Source organism: Pan paniscus, chromosome 9 (genome assembly GCF_029289425.2).
Source record: "Pan paniscus chromosome 9, NHGRI_mPanPan1-v2.0_pri, whole genome shotgun sequence".
Taxonomy (NCBI): Eukaryota; Metazoa; Chordata; class Mammalia; order Primates; family Hominidae; genus Pan; species Pan paniscus.
Window position 1 is genome coordinate 130,949,227 of NC_073258.2, and position 20,319 is coordinate 130,969,545.

The window sequence follows — 20,319 nt, forward strand, 5'->3', positions numbered from 1 at the left end:
ACTCCATATTCCGCATTTTTATTATCTACAGGTTAATGGACACGAGTTGTTTCCAGTTTTTGGCTATTATGAATAATGCTGCTATAAACAATCATGTGTAAGTTTTTGTGTAGACGTATGTTTTCAGTTTGTTGGGTATATGTGTAAGACAGGAATTGCTGGGTCATATGGTAACTCTATATTTAATCATTTGAGAAATTGTCAGACTGTCTTCCAAAGCAGCCACACCTTTATATTCCCATCAAGAGTTTATGAGGAGGCTGGATGCGGTGGTTCACATCTGTAATCCTAGCACTTTGGGAGGTCGAGGCGGGTGGATTACTTGAGGTCAGGAGTCAAGACCAGCCTGGCCAATATGGTGAAGCCCGAACTCTACTAAAAATACAAAAAAATTAGCTGGGTGTAGGGGTGGGCGCCTGTAATCCCAGCTGCTCGGGAGGCTGAGACAGGAGAATAGCTTGAATCTGGGAGGCGGAGGTTGCGGTGACCCAAGATCACGCCACTGTACTCCAGCCTGGGTGTCAACGAGACTCCGTCTCCAAAAAAAAAAAAAAAAAAAAAGAGCGTATGAGGATTCTGATTTCTCCACATCCTCACCAACACTTATGATCCAACTTTGTTTCTAGCCATCCTAGTGGATGTGAAGTGGTATCTCACTGTAGTTTTAATTTACATTTCCCTGATAAGTAACAATGTTGAGCATCTTCATGTGCTTACTGGACATTAGTGTATCTTCCTTGGGGTCCATTTGGAGCTCTGCCCATTGGGTTGTCTTTTGGTTACTGAGTTGTCAGAGTTCTTTATATATTCTAGTTGTGAGGTGCTTACCAGAGAAATGGTTTGCAAATATTTTCTCTCATTCTGTGGGTTGTCTTTTATGACGGTGTCCTTTGAAGCACAGAAGGTTTTAATTTTTATGAAGTTCAGTGTTTTTCTTTTGCTGTTCATGCTTTTGGTATCGTATCTACAAATTCCTTGCCAAATACAAAGTCATGAAGATTTACTAATATCTTTTTTTTTTTCAAGGAGTTTTAAAGTTTCAGGCCTTTAACCTATTTTGAGTTATTTTTTGTATATGGTCCCACCTCGTTCTTTTGCATGTAGCTATTTAGTTGTCCCAGTACCATCTGTTAAAAAGCATATTCTTTTACCACTGAAAGATCTTGGCATCCTTGTTGGAAATCAGTTGAACACAAATGGGTTTATATCTGGACTCTCTATTCCATTGATTTATATGTCCTTGTGCCAGTACCACAATGCTTTAATTACTGTTGTTTTGCAGTAAGTTTTGAAGTCAAGAAGCTGAGTCCTCTTATTTTGTCCTTTTTCAGTACTATTTTGGCTATTCTGGGTCCCCTGCAACTCCATATTAATTTCAGAATCAGACTGTCAATCTTTACAAAGTCAGCAAGGATTCTGATAGGAACTGCATTGAATTTATAGATTAGTTTGGAGAATACTGCTATCTTTACAATGTTGAATCTTCTGATCCATGAACATGGGGTGTTTTTCTATTTATTTAGATTGTCTTTAATTTCTTTCAGCCATGTTGTAAGTTTTCAGAGTATGAGTTTTTCTTTGTTAAATTTATTCTTTTGATGTCACCATGAATAAAATTATTTTCTTAATTTTTTTTTTTTTTTTTTTGAGACAGAGTCTCACTCTGCTGCCCCAGGCTGGAGTGCAATGGTATGATCACGGCTCACTGAAGCCTTGATCTGCTGGGCTCAACTGATCCCCCTACCTCAGTCTCCTGAGTAGCTGGGACTACAGGCACGGGCCACCAACACGCCTGGCTAATTTTTGTATTTTTTGTAGAGATGGGGTTTTGACACATTGTCCAGGCCGGTCTCAAACTCCTGGGCTCAAGCAATCCACCCACCTTGGCCTCCCAAACTGCTAGAATTACAGGCATGAGCCACTACCTCCAGCCTGTTTTCTTAATTTAATGCTTCACTGCAAGTGTATAATAAGACAACTCATGTTTGTATACTGGTTTTATATTCTGCAACCTTGCTCAACTTGTTTATTAGTCCTATACTTTTTAAATGAATTCCTTACGATTTTCTATAAACAGGTTGAGTATCCCTTATCCAAAATGCTTGGGGGCCAGGCATGGTGGCTCACATCTGTAATCTCAGCACTTTGGGAGGCTGAGGCAGGTGGATCACTTGAGGCCAGGAGTTCGAGACCAGCCTGGCCAGCATGGAGAGACCCCACCCGCCCAACCCCGGCCCATCTATAAAAAATACAAAAAAATTAGTTTGATGTGGTGGCACATGCCTGTAATCCCAGCTAGTAGGGGGGCTGAGGCAGGAAAATAATTTGAACCCAGGAGGCGGAGGTTTCAGTGAGCCAAGAGCACACCACTGCACTCCAATCTGAGTGACAGAGCAAGATTGTCTCAAATAAAAAAAAAAAGTTTGGGACCGAAAGTATTTTGAATTTTAGAATATTTGCATTACACGTTATTAGTTGAACATTCCTAATCCAAAAACCCGAAATCCAAAATGCTCTAATGAGGATTTTGAGCGTCATGTTGGTGCTCAAAACACTTTGCACTTTGGAGCATTTCAAATTTTACATTTTTGGATTTGGGATGCTCAACGTGTATAAGATCAGGTCATCTGAAAACAGTCTTACCTCTTCCTTTCCAAACTAGATGCCTTTTATTTATCTTGCCTAATTTCCTTACCTAGAGTCTCCAGTGCAATGTTAAACAGAATTAGCAAGAGCAGATATCCTTGTCTTGTTCCTAGTCTTAGAAGGGGAAATTCCCAGTCTGTTATCACTGATTATGTTAGCTACGAGGTTTTCATAGATGCCCCTTTTCAGGTTAAGGAAACTCTTCTCTATTCCTAGTTTGCTACAGTGTTACTATCACTAAAGGGAATTCAATGAGTCAAATGCTTTTTCTGCATCTATTGATATAATCATGTAATTTAAAAATTATTCTATTAATATATTCCATTAATTAATTTTAAATGTTGAACTAGCCTTGGCAACCTGGAAAAAATCCCAGTTGGTCATGTATGATACATAGTTTGTTTTTTTAAAAAATATGTTGTGGGATTCAGTTTGCTAGTACTTTGTTGAGGATTTTCACATCCATTATTCATAAGAGATATTGGTCTGGAGTTTTCTTGTGACGTCTTTGTCTGGCTTTATTATCAGGGTAAATACCAGCCACATAAAATGATATGGGAACAGCAGTTCCCTCCTCTCCTGTTTTTTGGAAGAGTTTGTAAAGAATCGGTATTAGTTCTTTAAATGTTTGATAGAATTCACTGTAAAGCTATCTGAGCCTGGGCTTTTCATTGAAGGTAGTTTTTAAATTACTAATCTCATTACTTGATATAGATCTATTCAGACTGTCTACTGCTTCTGACATTTGACATATGACAATTATATTGCTATAAAATTTTTCATAGTATTCTTTTATAATCTTTATTATTTCTTTCCTTATGCCTCCTTAAGTAGGTTTGCTCTTTTCCCAGTGTCTTAAGGTGGAGGGGCGAGGTCATTCATTTGAGATCTTTCTTCTTCCTTAATATAAGCATCTATAGCTATAAATTTCCCTCTAAGCACTGCTATAACTACATCCCATGAGTGTTTGTAATGTCGTATCTTCATTTTTATTCACCATAGAACATTTTCTTTTTTAAAATACATTTTAAAAAATAGTGACAGGGATTCACTATGTTGCCCAGGCTGGCCTCAAACTCCTGGGCTGAAGCGACTCTCCTGCCTTGGCCTCCCAAAGTGCTGAGATTAAAGGAGTGGGCTACCATGCCTAACCCACTCTAGACTATTTTCTGATTTCATTTGGATTTCTTTTTTGATCTGTTGGTTATTTAGGAATGCATTGTTTAATTACCACATATTTGTGAGCTTCTCAAATTTTTTCCTGCTTTTGATTTCTAATTTCATTCCATATGGTCTCAGAACATAATCTCCATTTTTTTTTGAGACAGAGTCTCACTCTGTTGCCAGACTGGTATGCAGTGGCATGATCTTAGCTCACTACAACTTCCGCCTCCCAGGTTCAAGCAGTTCTCCTGCCTCAGCCTCCCAAGTAGCTGGGAGTACAGGCGCGTGCCAGCATGCCCAGATAATTTTTGTATTTTTAGTAAAGACAGGGTTTCACCATGATGGCCAGGATGGTCTCGATCTCTTGGCCTCGTGATCGGCCCACCTTGGCCTCCCAAAGTGCTGGGATTACAGGCATGAGCCACCGCGCCAGGTCATTTGCATTAAAATTTATTGGCCAGGTGCAGTGGCTCACGCCTGTAATCCCAGCACTTTGGGAGGCCAAAGCGGGTGATCACCTGAGGTCAGGAGTTTGAGGCTAGTCTGGCTAACACGGTGAAACCCTGTCTCTACTAAAAATACAAAAATTAACCAGGCATGGTGGCAGGTGCCTATAATCCCAGTGACTGGGGAAGCTGAGGCAGGAGAATCGCTTGAACTCGGGAGGCAGAGGTTGCAGTGAGCTGAGATCACGCCTTGGCACTCCAGCCTAAGCAACAAGAGTGAACGTGAAACTCTGTCTCAAAAAAAAAAAAAAAAAAAAAGAAAAGAAAAAAGAAAAAAGAAATCAGAGGTTTGTTTCATGGCTAGCATATGGTCTATAATGGAGAATGTTCCATGTGCACTTGAGAAGAACATATACTCTATTGTTGCTGGGTGAAGTGTTCCATAGATGTCAGTTAGGTCTAGTTGGTTTATAGTGTCTATTTACTTGTTGACCTTTTAATTTTCTATACGTTTCTTTTCTTTTTTTTTTTTTTTTTGAGACAAGAGTCTTGCTGTGTTGCCCAGGCTGGAGTGCAGTGGCATGATCTTGACTCACTGCAACCTCCACCTCCTGGGTTCAAGTGATTCTCTTGCTTCAGCCTCTCGAGTAGCTGGGATTATAGGAGTGCACCACCATGCCTGGCTAATTTTTGTATTTTTAGTAGAGATAGGGTTTTACCATGATGGCCAGGCTGGTCTCAAACTCCTAAGTGATCTGTCCGCCTCGGCCTCCCAGAGTGCTGGGATTACAGGTGTTAGCCACTGTGCCTGGCCTGTTCTATACATTATTAAAAGCGGTATACTGAAGTCTCCAACTACTAATGTTGAATTGTCTGTTTCTTCATTTCTGTTTTTGCTTCATGTATTTTGGTATTCTGTTATTACATATATGCACATAACTGTTACAGCTTCCTGATGAAATGACCCTTTTATCCTTATAAAACGTCTCTAGTAACACTTTTTGTTATAAAGTCTATTTGCTGGATACGAGTAAAACCACTCTCGCTTTCTGGTGGTTGCTGTTTACATGATATATTTATTTCCATCCTTTTACTTTCAATCTATTTTTCTTTGAATGACAATTATGTCTCCTTTAGCTAGCATACAGCTGGATAATGCTGTTTATAAACTTAGTCTGACAATCTCTGTCTTTTGATTTCAATCCGTTCACATTTAATGTTATTTGTATAGTTAGATTCAAACCTGCGATTCTATGTCCCATGTCTGTTTTGTTCCTCTACTATTCCTTTAGTGTTTACTTTTGTATTATTTTCTAATGTAGCATTTGCAGGTTTAAAATGATTTTTAATTATATTTTTTGAGTTGTTTTTAGTAGTTGCTCAAGGTTTTAGAATATATACCAGAACCAGCTTCAGATCTATACTAGCTTAATTCTTGTGACAGACAAAAACATGACTACTATATATGTCAATTCCCTCCCCCATTTATAGTAGTATTGTTACAGATATCATATCTGCTCATGATTACAAACACAATATGTGGTCATGATTACTGCTTTCCCATCTGTAGTCATTTCCTTAGCCCAACACAGCTTTGCTCCTACCCACTTATTTTTATGCTGTTACTGGCAGATATATTACAGATTTATTACATTTCTTTGTTATGGGATCAGCATTACATATATGTATATACATATAAAATAGCTTGCTTTTTAATAAACTTATAACAAGAAAGGAGAAAAAATGTTAATTTCTTTTTTTTAAAGTAATTATATAATTACCTTTTCTGATGCTCTATTTTTTTGTGTGCATTCAAATTACCATCTAGGGTCATTTGCCTTCAGCCTGAAAAAATTCCTTTGATGTTCCTTGTAAAGTGGGTCAGCTAGCAACAAATTTTCGTTTTTATCTAAGACAGTCTTTATTTTGCTCTCATTTAAAAAAGATAGCATTGTTGGATATAAGACTTTTGGTTGACAGTTTTCTTCCCTTGTCCTTTGCACATTTTGAATATGTTCTCCCAACGCCTTCTGGCCTCCACTGCTATAAGAAGTCAGCCATTAATCCTACAGTGGTTCCATTTTGAGTGAGTTATTTTCTTACTATTTTAAAGATTTTCCCTTTTTAAACTTTTAGCGTTTTTACTGTATGTTTAAATTGCTACATTTTTCTTACTTAGAAAAAGATTTTCAGTAAAGATGCTCCAATGTATGGAATTATATCCAATAAGCCCATTGTTAGTTAAAAATATCAAAGTCAAAAATGCATTTAATACACCTACCTTCCTAAAGATCACAGCTTAGTCTAGCTTAAAGTGCTCAAAACACTGACATTAGCTTACACAGTTGGGCAAAATAACCTAACACAAAGTATTTTTAAATAAAGTGTTCAGTACCTCATATGATTTATTGAATACCGCATTGAAAGTGAAAAACAGAGTGGTTGTAAGGGTACTTGAAGCACGGTTTCTACTGAATGCGTTATCACTTTCGCTTTTGCGCTATCATACACTAAAAACTTGTAAGTCAAACCATCATTCGTTTGTATGGGAAGTTTTCTGCCACTATTTGAGTGTTTTTTTCTATTGCTATATCATTTTCTATTGTTATCTTCTTTCTCTTCCTCCTCTCCTTCCAGAACTCCCATTACTCTTAAGTGTTTAATGGTATGTGGGATGGTGTCTTATGTTTTGCTGAAGCTCTACTCATTATTATCTTATCTCTGTTCCTCAGTTTGCATAATTTCTATTGATCTATGTTCGAATTCACTAAACCCATCTTCTGCCAGTGAAGAAGAGCACTGCTAGTGAATTTTCGGTTAATTATTTTTTTCAATTCCAGAATTTCTAATTGTTTTTCGATAATTTTTATATTCTTATTGATAGCCTCTATTTTATGCAAAATTGTCACTATACCCACTTTTACCTCTTTATGCTTTTTCTCTAGTTCTGTGAACACACTTATGATGGCTATTTTGAAGTCTTTTCTGTTAAATCTGACATGTGGTCTCTCTCACACAGGCAGTTTATAAGGTCTGCTTTTTTTCTGGTGCATGAGTCATAATTTCTTTTTTCTCTGCATGCCTCATAATTTTTTGCTAGACACTGACATTTTTGATAATATAGTATAGCAAATCCAGCTACTGTTCCTTTCTTCTACCTCCCTCTTTCTTGGTGCTTCTTACTGTTTCTTGCTTATTTTTTAGTGACTAGCCGAATTATTTTAGCAAAGTCTATTTCCCCACTTCCCCAACCTCCACAATGCTAAGCCTTGGATGTTGATCCACAGAGAGGTACATTTTTGGGTACGCCCACAGTCACCCTGGACTTACAATGATATTCTAGCTCTTATCACACCAAGGTGTTAAACTCCACTAACTGCTCTGTTATTAAAAAAAAAAAAAAAAAAAAGCCCTGGGTTTATATTCTACAAATTAATTGAAATCAAAATGTGGCTCAGGTTGGGTGCAGTGGCTCACACCTGTAATACCAGCACTTTGGAAAGCTGAGGCAGGTGGATCACTTGAGGCCAGGAGTTTGAGACCAGCCTGGCCAACACGGCAAAACCCTGTCTCTATTAAAAATACCAAAATTAGCTGGGCTTGGTGGCATGCACCTGTGGTCCCAGCTAACCGGGATGCTGAGGCAGGAGAATCGCTCGAGTCCAGGAGGTGGAGGTTGCAGTGAGCTGAGATCATGCCACTGCACTTCAGCCTGGACAACAGAGCGAGACTCTGTCTCAAAACCAACCAACCAACCAACCAACCGTAGCTCATTTGAAGGAACAGTTTGAGGTCTATCTGATATTTCTTCTTGCTACAGTAGAGCTTCACTTAGCTGTCTTATTCTGGTCTTTTCTATAGTCCTCTCCCACAACTACCACCATTTTTGAGAGTGCCCTTAGCTTTGAAATTCTACACATTATCTTCCCAATTAAGTAAGCTGCATTCAGAAGAGATTAAGAGCTATTGGTCTACTTCTCCCCACCACAAAAAATCTCTGAGCCAAGTCTCTAAAGCTGGGGATGGAAATAATTGCAAGCTTCTCTCAGAATGAAATCCCTGCTCTAGGAGCTGAGTACTTGGCAGAAAGGGGGACAGCAACCTGAAGACTTCTAGGCTTGACTCAATCATTGCTTCACAAGCCAGCGCAACGGCAATTTTTGTCCCAGTATTCTCAGGGTGTCAAGCCCAAAGTACAGCCTTCATTTCGTTAGCAGGGGATGGGTGTAAGAAGGGAGCCTCTACCTCTAAAGTGCATTTGCAATTATAATAAATGCAAATGATTTAATCACAACAATGAAAACACAGAGACAGCACGAGGAGAAAAAAGAGAATAACCATGATCTCAATGTAGTCTGTTTATAAGTAACTAACTTCAAACATATCTTAGGTACGTTAAAGGGGAAAGGTTGGAAAAGAATACATACCATTTAAACACTAATCAAAAGAAAGCTGAACTGGATTAACTCATCAAGTGAAACAATTCTGTGTATATACCTTAAAAGACAGCATCAAAATACATGAAGTAAAAACGACAGAAACGAAAGAAAAAATACACAAGGCCCTAATCTTAGAGACTTTAACACTCCTGTCTCAGCCATCACAAAACTAGTAGGCAGAAAATTAGCAAAGACATAACACCATCAACCAACTGGATCTAACTGACATTTATAGAACATTCTATGCAGTAACAGAAGAATAGTCAGTCTTTCTAATGTACGTTCTCTGACCCTAATGGAATTACAACACAAAAATTAGTAACAGAAAGGTAATTAAAAAATCACCAAACTTCTTTACGTTGACTTGTTCCTGTCATTGATTAGTTCTAGCACGCTTTTCGTATTTTTAAAAAATTACTTGGGTGTAAATAATCAGGTCTCTCAATAAGTTTTGTTTTTTCCTTTCATATCTCTATGCCTATTATTTTTCTTGCCTTTTTGCACCAGTAAGGACTTTTAATATAATGTTTAATAGGATTGGTGGGAATAGAACTTGAGGGAAGGGACAATCTTCCTTTTTAGCATCCAGTCTTACTATCTCTAGGTTTTTTGTAATTGCCCTTTGCCAGGTTGGGGAAGTTCTCTCATTAACACAACACACTTCTAACAATCCATAAATCAAAAGGCAAGACTCAAGGGAAGCTATAAAATGTTAAAATGAACAAAAATGAAACACATCTACATTTATGGAATGCAGCTAAAGTAGTGCTTATAGGGAAATTCATTCCCTTAAATGATTATAATTAGAAAATGAGTAAGGTCTCAAATTAATCATCCAAAGTGCCTGCCTTAAGAAGCCAGAAAACAGGCCGGGCGCGGTGGCTCATGCCTGTAATCCCAGCACTTTGGGAGGCCAAGGTGGGAGGATCACTTGAGCCCAAGAGTTCAAGACCAGCCTAGGCAACACAGTGAGACCCTGTCTCCACAAAAAATACAAAAATTAGTTAGGTGTGGTAACATAAGCCTGTGGCCCCAGGTACTTAGGAAGCTTAGGTGGGAGGATGGCTTGAGCCCAGGAGTTCGAAACAGCAGTGAGCTGTGATTGTGCTACTGCACTCCAGCCTGGGCAACAGAGACCCTGTCTCAAAATAAATAAATAAATAAATAAATAAATATTTTAAAAAGTAGTTTTATTGTTGTTGTTGTTTTTGGGGGGGGGGGATGGAGTCTCGTCTCACTCTGTCACCCCGGCTAGAGTACAGTGGTGTGATATCGGCTCACTGCAAGCTCCACCTCCCGGGTTCACGTCATTCTCCTGCCTCAGCCACCCGAGTAGCTGGGACTACAGGCTCCCGCCACCATACCCAGCTAATTTTTTGTATTTTTAGTAGAGACGGGGTTTCGCCGTGTTAGCCAGGATGGTCTCGATCTCCTGACCTCGTGATCCGCCCGCCTCGGCCTCCCAAAGTGCTGGGATTATAGGCGTGAGCCACCGCGCCCGGCCTATTGTTTTGATGATGTGCCCATGTCATTTTATTTTGTAAAAGTTCTCCAATACCCTATTTGCATGAGCCCAGGAATTCAAGGTTACAGTGGGCTATGATCATGCCACCACACTCCAGCCTGGGTGATGGAGTGAGACCCAATTTCTTAAAATGAAACATAACACTCTATTATAAACTAAAGCCTACATCATCTAAGTTACTTAATAAGCAGCAGTTAAGGTTATTTTTGTGGCAGAATATACACAAAATTTACTGTTTTAACTATTTTTAAGCATACAGTTTGTATGTTCACATTACATACATTCACACTGTGGTTCAACCATCCATCACTATCCGTCTCTGGAGCTTTGTCATCATCCCACGGTGAAACACAGTACTCATTAAACAACAGCTCCCCATTCTTCCCACCCCCACATTCCTGTAGTCACTGTTCTACTTTCTGTCCCTATGAATTTGACTACTGAAGGTACCTCATATAAGTGGAAGCATTCAATATTTGTTTCTGGCTTATTTCACATAGCGAAGTGTTCTCAAGGTTCTTCCACGATGTACTACTGTGTCAAGATTTCTTCCTTTCTAAAGCTGAATATAAACCACATTTTGTTCATCCATTCTTCTCATGCTGGACACTTGAGTCTTTTCTACAGATTTTAAATCCCTGACTTAACCAATAAAAGGTTTGAATCACAAACTTAATTTCCAGGTAAAGAGCAATGTTGAAGGCCACCCAGCCCTACAGCCTTCTAATTAAATCACTTGACTGAAGTTACCCCAAACATAGAATTCTGTATTTTGCAGTATTTTGAGTAAGAGTGGCTACCACCTTAAACGGTTCACATTTCTCTCTTCCACGTTGGCAATTATCACCTGTATTTTAATTTATTTAGCCACGACACACGACAGCAGATGTCATGTGTGTGACACACCTCCCTGGGCAAGGAGATTTTTGTTTAAATTAGAGATGGGGTCTCGCTATGCTACCCACATTGGTCTCCAATTCCTGAGCTCAAGCAATCCTCCCATATCAGTCTCCTAAGTAGCTGGGACTACAGGTCCCCACCACTGTGACTAGCTCCAATATTTTTTTAATTGTGGTTAAAAAAAATATAAAATAAAATTTGCCATTCTAACCTTTTTTTTTTTTGAGATAGTGTCTCGCTCTGTCACCCAGACTGCTGGAGTGTAGTGGCGCAACCTTGGCTCACTGCAACCTCCATCTCCCAGGTTCAAGCAATTATCCTGCCTTAGCCTCCCAAGTGGATGGGATAACAGGTGTACGGGACTCACCTGGCTAATTTTTTTGTATTTTTAGTAGAGAGGCGGTTTTGCCATGTTGGCTAGGCTGGTCTCAAACTTCTGACTTCAAATGATCCACCCGCCTCGGCCTCCCAAAGTGCTGGGATTACAGGCATGAGCCACCGTGCCCGGCCCATTCTAACCATTTTAAAGTGTACAGTTCAGTGACATTAAGTACAATCACACTGTTGTGCAACCATTTCCTATTTCCAAAATTTTTCATCAGCAAGGCCAGATTTTTACAAAACTCAAAAGAACTGCAGGGAACAAAAGCAAAGCGCACCAGACTTTATTTTGGCATGATCACTGCAAAATAATCTTATGTAAGAATTACTCAATTTAAATTTATATCAAAAGATTTTCATTTTTAATAAACACAATTATATGTTCAATCTCACTTTAAAAAATTAAGCTTTATTCGACAATGAGAAGGAATCTTGATTTTTTTTCTTGATATTAAAAAGGCAAAGCAGGCCAGGCGCAGTGGCTCATGCCTGTAATCCCAGCACTTTGGGAGGCCGAGGTGGGTGGATCACCTGAGGTCAAGAATTTGAGATCCACCTGGCCAAAATGATGAAATCCCATCTCTACTAAAAATACAAAAAAAAATTAGCTGGGCATGATGGCAGGTGCCTGCAGTCCCAGCTACTCAGGAGGCTGAGGCAGGAGAATCTCCTGAATCCGGGAGCTGGAGGCTGCAGTGAGCCAAGTTTGTGCCTTTGCACTCTACCCTGGGTGACAGAGTAAGACTCCATCTCAAAAAAAAAAAAAAAAAAAAAAAAAAAGGCAAGCAGCTGGGCACGGTGGCTCATGCCTGTAATCCCAGCACATTTGGGAGGCTGAGGTGGGCAGATCACCTGAGGTCGGAAGTTCAAGACCAGCCTGGCCAACATGGCGAAACCCCGTCTCTACTAAAAATACAAAAAAGGCAAGCAAGCAAACAGGTAGGTAAATTTTTTCACATTTAATATTAGAATTCATGCAATTTATAGAATTATACTGTATATGATGTTAATTGCAAATTTTTTCATTGTATCATTCTTGCTTATAGGCAATACGGACAAACAACTCACACTTTGCAGTCATCCTCCTCTTATTAAAAGTTTATTCATTGGTAAAATAAAATTCAAGTAACTAATAATCACAAACACTTTGGTAATGTATAATTACCACAACTGTTCATGGTACCTCAACAAACATTTACTGGTGGCATATACTTGTGCTAAAGCCCAGAAAAGTAAACCAAGTCAGTTACTTAATGTCAGTTATTAACGTCAGAGCTAGGGATGTTAGTTACTTAATGTCAGGGCTAGGGATGGAGCACAGATGACTTGGTTCTTAAGAGTCCACTACTTTGTACAAAAAGCACTGTTGGCCAGGCGTGGTAGCTCACCCCTGTAATTCCAGCACTTTGGGAGGCTGAGGCGGGTGGATCACGAGGTCAGGAGTTCGAGACCAGCCTGACCAACATGGAGAAACACCGTCTCTACTAAAAATACAAAATTTAGCCGACGTGGTGGCACGTGCCTGTAATCCCAGCTACTCTGGAGACTGAGGCAGAAGAATCGCTTGAACCCAGGAGGTGGAGGTTGCAGTGAGCCGAGATCACGCCACTACACTCCACAGCCTGGGAAACAGAGCGAGACTACGTCTCCAAAAAAAAAAAAGTCCACTGCTTTGTACAAAAATCACTGTTAAAAACAGGACCTGGGGGCCAATCTCTCTAAATTGTAAGTATATTTTGACTTCTTTTCTTTGTGAAAATCGTCACATCCATATACACAAAACGACCTGACCATAATGCAGTCACTGACTGTGGCTCCTTCTATCTTGCGGCATCTGGGATTCTGGCTGAAAGGTTTTACCAGTGCTGGTGGGAACCAGTGAGTTCTTCCTTTCCGAAGTATGGAGCAAAGCCATGTCCTTTGAGTTTGAACTGGTGGAGCCAAGAGTTCCTCACTAGTCTCTTTACTAAGGAGTTTTTGGTTTTCATAAAAATCTTTGCTTTTTAATTTCTTCTCTGTATTTTTCATTCTTTAGTATTTCCTCCATCGTAGGTGGAGTTATTCTTGTTCTCTCTTTTTTTTTTTTTTGAGATGGAGTTTCACGCTCGTTGGCCAGGGCTGGAATGCCGTGGCACAATCTCGGCTCACTGCAACCTCCGCTTCCCGGGTTCAAGTGATTCTCCTGCCTCAGCCTCCTGAGTAGCTGGGATTACAGGCATGCACCACCATGACTGGCTAATTTTTGTATTTTTAGTAGAGATGAGGTTTCACCATGTTGGCCAGGCTGGTCTCGAACTCCTGACCTCAGGTGATCTGCCTGCCTCGGCCTCTCAAAGTGCTGGGATTACAGGCGTGAGCCACCACACCCAGCCTCTTTTTTGTTCTTCTGATCTAAGCTTCCCATTCTGTTGGAATATCCCCTACTTCACAGTCTAATTTTTTATTTGCTGCTTCTACAATTCTTTTCTCTTGAATAGTTTGTCCTCACCTCTCCAGTTCTTGTACTCTGGAATAGAGTAGTATTTGTTCCCAAACCAGTTCACGCCCACATGCTCCTACACTTCTTTTGACAGTGATCTCCACAAGGCACAGAACAAATCCTGAGACCAACCCGTGCTGTCCACTCTGCTCTCAGAACTGCTAGCAGCCAGTATGCAGCAGGGGTAATGCTCCAGCCACTGATCCAGCCCACCTACAAGTATTCTTTCTAGTGATTTGATAATAGTGTAAGAAAACTTGTTTCTATAAAGGAACAACTAACTGTTCTTGTTGGAATAAAAATCTTACTATTCTAAAACTCATATTCGATCTGTTCAAACCAGTAAATCAACTATCCGAAAAGTGACAAACTACACAACTAAAAAGATTGATGTGGAAAAATGTTAGGACTCATTACAGTCAATTCCTTTCTAAATTATCAGACTGAGACGAAATCAGGCAAATTCTGTAACAAAGTGATCTTTAAAAAAATGAAAAAATCACCAATGGGCCAGAAAATTAAAAGCTGAGTCCTTAGCTGTAGTTATTTGCTGCCTAACAACCTAAAGAGAAAAAAGTGACTGTGAAAATGACAGATATTAGCCTATTCTGATTATCTGAATATCCCAGAAAAATACATCCTTTTCGACCTGTAAATGTATTTTTAAAATTACAATAAACTTAAAAAAAATCTATTAATTTGAATAGTCTCTGAAACTTACTACCTGAAATTTTCCCAATAAATTATACCTCACACTATAACTACTCAATTCCTATTAAGGTTTCTAATTCTAGATCTGCCATAGACACTCGTGGTATCCCTAACCCTTTGAACTACAGAAGATTGCTCCAAGGATAAATACATTTGAATCTTCTGACACATTACTAAGCATTAATTAAAAGAATTATAGTCTTTTCATATTACCCAAAACTCAGTAACAGATTTCTTCACCTCATGCATAATTAGGCTTTGAGTATATCACATTCAATTCAATTATCAATGAATATATTAACATTGCCTGGAGACAGCATGTACACTAGGTAGAACAACAGCTTTTTAGTTCAGACAGACCTGCATGTTAATCATGGTTATATGACTGTAGTGGCTGGATGACCTTAAACAAGTGAGCTTTCTGAGGACTGTCATACAGATTCAATGAGATGAGTCTATGTAAAGAGCCCAGTGCCCAGCACAGACTATTTATATAAGAATATGGTGCAGCAGTGATTAACAGATAAGCTATCATTATTGACAGATCTCTGACTCTACCACCTTTGACTAAAATCTCAGCAATATCCCTCTGAATGTCAATTCTGGGCTTCTACTGACCAGCTAGAGTGCTAGACAATTCCATCTGAATGTGTTCGCTATCTTGCGAATTCAGTGTCTGAAAACAAACTCAAATTATTTCCCAACTAACATACCACTACAGAATTTCTTAATCTGTTAATCATGGATACCTTCAATTGCTCAGTCACCCATAGCTTAAAATCTAGTACTCATTTTTGATTCTCCATGCCCCATCCCTCACCTCCCATCAAAACTGGGTATCATCCATCAGGCACTCTCCCTTCACAGCCAAGTTTATAAAAATTACAGATACTCCCCACTTATAAATGTTTATCATAAATCAAAGTCATTTCTCAGAGCAAGAGTGTTAACTATGCCTATTACCAAGAGATGATAATAATGGACTTGTGTGGTCATGTAAGTCTTAGCTCTCTAGTCTTCATTAGTTTTTTCTCTGTGCTTAGTTTTGAGGTATATTACTAAATCCAGCATGTTCGATAAGCACAAAAACAGTAAGAATGGTGAAAGTACTAACAAACAGAGGTAAGTGTTGGAAATAAAATGCAGAGACATATTAATAAAGAATAAGAAAGCTGCTGCTCCCATAAATGGGATCAATATTAAATAGAATGAATGACTCTAAAGTACTTGCAACAAATCCTGCAACATATGAAGATGATATACCTACATGATAACTGATAATAGTAAGAGAAGGAAATAATGATTGGAGAAATGGAAAAACTTTGGAGTATGTGGTTAGAGTGGGATTAACACTAGACAGCGGATTTTAAACTCGAATCTCAGGCCTCTTTACACTCTTAAAATTTATTGAGAACCCAAAAGAGCTTTTATTTACATGAACTATATCTAAAAATATTTACCGTATTATAAATTAAAATTTAGAAATTTAAAAAATTATTCACCTAAAAATAACAGTACATTTTAAGACAATATAGTTTTCAAGAAACTAAATTTTCTCAGACAAAAAAAAAAAAAAAAAAGAAAGAAAAAGGCAAGAGTAGCACTGATTTTTGAAAATCTCTTTAAGTCTGGCTTATTGGAAATCAGCTGAATTCTCACATGTGTTAAGTCTGTTACAGTATCACACTTCAGCTGAGCACAGTGGCTTACGCCTGTAATCCTAGCACTTTGGGAGGCTGAGGCAGGCAGATCACCTGAGGTCAGGAGTTCAAGACCAGCCTGGCCAACATGGTGAAACCCCCGTCTCTACCAAAAATATAAAAATTAGCCGGGTGTGGTGGCGCACACCTGTAGTCCCAGCTACTTGGGAGGCTGAGGCAGGAGAATCACTTGAACCCAGGAGGTAGAGGTTGCAGTGAGCCGAGATCACGCCACTGTTCTCCAGCCTGGGTGACAGAGCCAGACTCTGTCTCGGGAAAAATATAAATAAATAAATAACTAAAATAAAAAAATAAAAAATAACATTTCAAGTAGGTAGCCTCTGGAAAACTCCATTGTATATCTAAGAATAAGAAAGAAAAATGGCAAGTAGTGTCTTAAAACACTGCTAGAAGACTATTTTGATCTCATGTACTCTCTAAAAGGTTCTCGGGATCCCCAGGAGAGTCCTCAGACTACATTAACCACTGCTTTCAAGTTTAATGTTAAAAATCAGGACACGGGCCTGGTGCGGTGGCTCATGCCTGTAATCCCAGCACTTTGGGAGGCCGAGGCAGGCAGATCACCTGAGGTCAGGTGTTTGAGATCAGCCTGCTCAACATGGTGAAACCCTGTCTCTACTAAAATACAAAAATTATCCAGGCATGGTGACACGCACCTGTAATCCCAGCTACTTGGGAGGCAGAGGCACGAGAATCGCTTGAACCCGGGAGGCGGAGGTTGCAGTGAGCTGAGATCACACCACTGCACTCCAGCCTGGGTGACAGAGCGAGACTCCGTCTTAAAAAAAAAAAAAAAAAAAGAAAAAGAAAATGAGGACATGGTTAGGAATTTGTAGACAAGAACTTAAACAAGACTAAGCAAGGTGAATGGACTGCTGTTTAAATAAACCACAGAAAGACAGTTCCACATCTGCAAGATTCTACCAAATCTGCATAGCAAAAAAGTAGTAAAACAATGTGATGTGGGAAGCGCTCAAGAGGTCTGTTTTGCCATTTGTCACTGAAGATGGATGGGTGTAATGTTTGTGTATTTGAGGCAGAGGTCCCTTACCTGAACAAATCTGCAACGTAGATATAAAAAATTTAGGTGGCTAGGTGCGGTGGCTCATGCCTGTAATCCCAGCACTCTGGGAGGCCGAGGAATGTGGGTCACCTGAGGTCAGGAGTTCAAGACTAGCCTGGCCAACACGGTGAAACCCCATCTTTACTAAAAATACAAAAATTCGTCAGGCACAGTGGCGCATGCCTGTAATCCCAGCTACTCAGGAGGCTGAGGCAGGAGAATTGCTTGAACTCAGAGGCGGAGGTTGCAGTGAGCCGAGATCCCACTGCACTTCCAGCTCCAGGGCAATAGAGCAAGACTCTGCCTCAAAAAAAAAAAAAAAAAAAAAGATTTAGGTAAAAGATGGTGGTCAAGAGAATGTTTATCTGGCCAAGAAAAATAGAAGCTAATGGGTAGCTTCAGAAGTTAGGTTTCCTTGCAGACTTTAAAAAAAAAAAAGGTGGGGGTGGGGCACACAAAACAAGCCAACTAAATTTTCGTATCTGTATTGAAGGCCTAGAATTGTGGGGATCGTTTGGTTACCATAGGAGAGCCAGCCTAAGGATGGCAAAGCAAGAACTTATGTCCTCAAGGATGTCACTGAATTGCTAATTTAACCAACTCTGAGGCTGTTTTTTGTTTTAAATAAATGTCCGTATTGTTTAAGCCACCTGATTCAAGGTTTTCTGATAACATAAATTGAATACCCTCATACACATGGCCCATAGGTACTTCAGCAGGTCCCAAGTGAATTCATTATCATCTCTGAAAAATGCATTCTTCTTTTTCAAGTACTCTGGTCAATGACAGGACCAGCTCCAAAAAGCTAAAACCCCCAAATGTCCATGTTCTAATCCCTTGAATTTGTGAATGATACCTTTATGGCTTTGCAGATGTGATGAAATATCTTGGAATGGGGAGATTATCCCAGATTACCCAGGTGGGCCCTAAATACAGTCACAAGTCTCCTTATACAAGGAAGGCAGATGTAGACTTGGCACACACAGGAGAAGGTGAAAAGTGGGGAAGAGGAGGTGGTGTAGCAACGTGAAGACTAGTGATGAATGATATGGTCACAAGATGAATATGCCTGCAGCCCACATAAGCTGGAAGAGGCAAGGAATGGTTTCTCTCCTAGATCCTTCGGAGGGAAGGAGCACTTGCCAACATCTTGATCTCAACCCAGTTATGATTATTTCAAGCTTCTGTGAGGAAATTACTTTGTTGTTTTAAGCCATCTAATTTGTGATAATTAATTACAACAGCCACAGAAAACTAATACAATTTCTCTTCCCCTTTTCCTCCTAACACAGACCTGGTCACCAAGACCTATCTCAAATCCATCCCTTCCTTTCTCCACTGCCACTGTCTCTGCGTCTGCCTTGGACTACTGAAACAGCATCCTGATTGATCTCCTTGCCTTCAGTCTCACCGGCCTTATATTAATCTTTACTGTTATTTAAACTGTCTCTAAAATACAATTATCTGAGTCCAGACACTTATTAGCCCACAGCTTGATAATCACGCTGAACTATCAACAGTACTTGGTACTTTTCAGCACTATCCTACGCCCTATCACATCTGACATGGACTGATTTAAATACATAAAATCCTTGAGATCTGGCAGAACTATTATTATCTCCCATTACATTGATGGGGAAATTAAGGCTCAGAGAATTAAATGACTTGGCTAAGGTTACAGGGCTAGTAACAGCAACTTATATCCTGATGGTAAACTTTCTCGCTATTTTATAATCTCTCTATTATGCTTTTAGATACTTTAAGCTGCTATCTCTCCCTCCCTGCTCTGCAAAATGAACTCTTTGCCCTAAACTGCTTTAGACTCATCATTTTCCATATATATCATACATATTCCCACTCCCCCAGCTCTGGTCCCTTTTTGGAATTCCCTCCTCACTGATCTCCACAGGTCAAATTCTACTTTATTTTGTTTTCCCTTCTAAGCTAAATGTCAGGAAAGCCTTTGTTGTTTTTTTTTTTTTGAGACGGAGTCTCATTCTGTCGCCCAGGCTGGAGTGCAGTGGCGCAATCTTGGCTCTTGAATTGCTTGAACCTCCGCCTCCCGGGTTCAAGCAATTCTCGTGCCTCAGCTTCCTGAGTAGCTGGGATTATAGGCGCGTGCCACCATACCCAGCTAATTTTTGTATTTTTAGTAGAGACAGGGTTTCACCATGTTGGCCAGGCTGGTCTCGAGCTCCTGACCTTGGGATCCGCCCACCTCGGCCTCCCAAAGTGCTGGGATTACAGGTGTGAGCCACCGCGCCCGGCCAGCCTTCAATTTTTAATGTCACTTTCAGATGTACTTTCAAATATATTCTTTGGATCTTAAAATCTTAATGAAACTAAAGATGAGAAAAATAAAGATTAGAGAAAATATGGCCTAACAGGGATTCAAATTCAGAGCCTCTGACTTTAATTAAATCCTATCCTCATTTTATTATTAAACCAAGCTGTCTTTCTCTACACTGAACTCTGGTGGTAGTTCTGTTGGGACTCACTGATCCTGTGTTTGATAGCGTATCAATTTAGGTTTACCAGGGTATACACTCTAATCTCTCCAAGGATTATTCCAATATATTTATGGAATCAATCACATCTGTACTTCCAGCATAGGTTCTTTAAAAATCACTTTATGAGTGCTTTCCTGATATAATTCATGTACAATAAACTGCATAGTGGACAATTTGATGAGTTATAACATATATATCACCACCACAATCAAGATAAGGAATACTGCCACAATTTCTGTAAGTTTCTTTGCAGTCTCACCTTCCTGTCCTTGCCAGGAATTATCAATGTGCTTTACACTTTAGTAGCTCCATTTTCTAGAATTTTATATAAATG

General features: G+C 39.6%; 1 protein-coding gene and 1 pseudogene across 12 annotated transcripts in view; both read right to left on the reverse strand.

The window, feature by feature from the left end:
• ZBTB44 (zinc finger and BTB domain containing 44) overlaps window positions 1-20,319 on the reverse strand; it is an 88,064-nt gene that overhangs the window by 44,836 nt on the left and 22,909 nt on the right. The gene's annotated exons all lie outside the window — the stretch shown is intronic.
• On the reverse strand, window positions 11,693-15,066 carry LOC103786324 (NADH dehydrogenase [ubiquinone] 1 alpha subcomplex assembly factor 2-like; annotated as a pseudogene).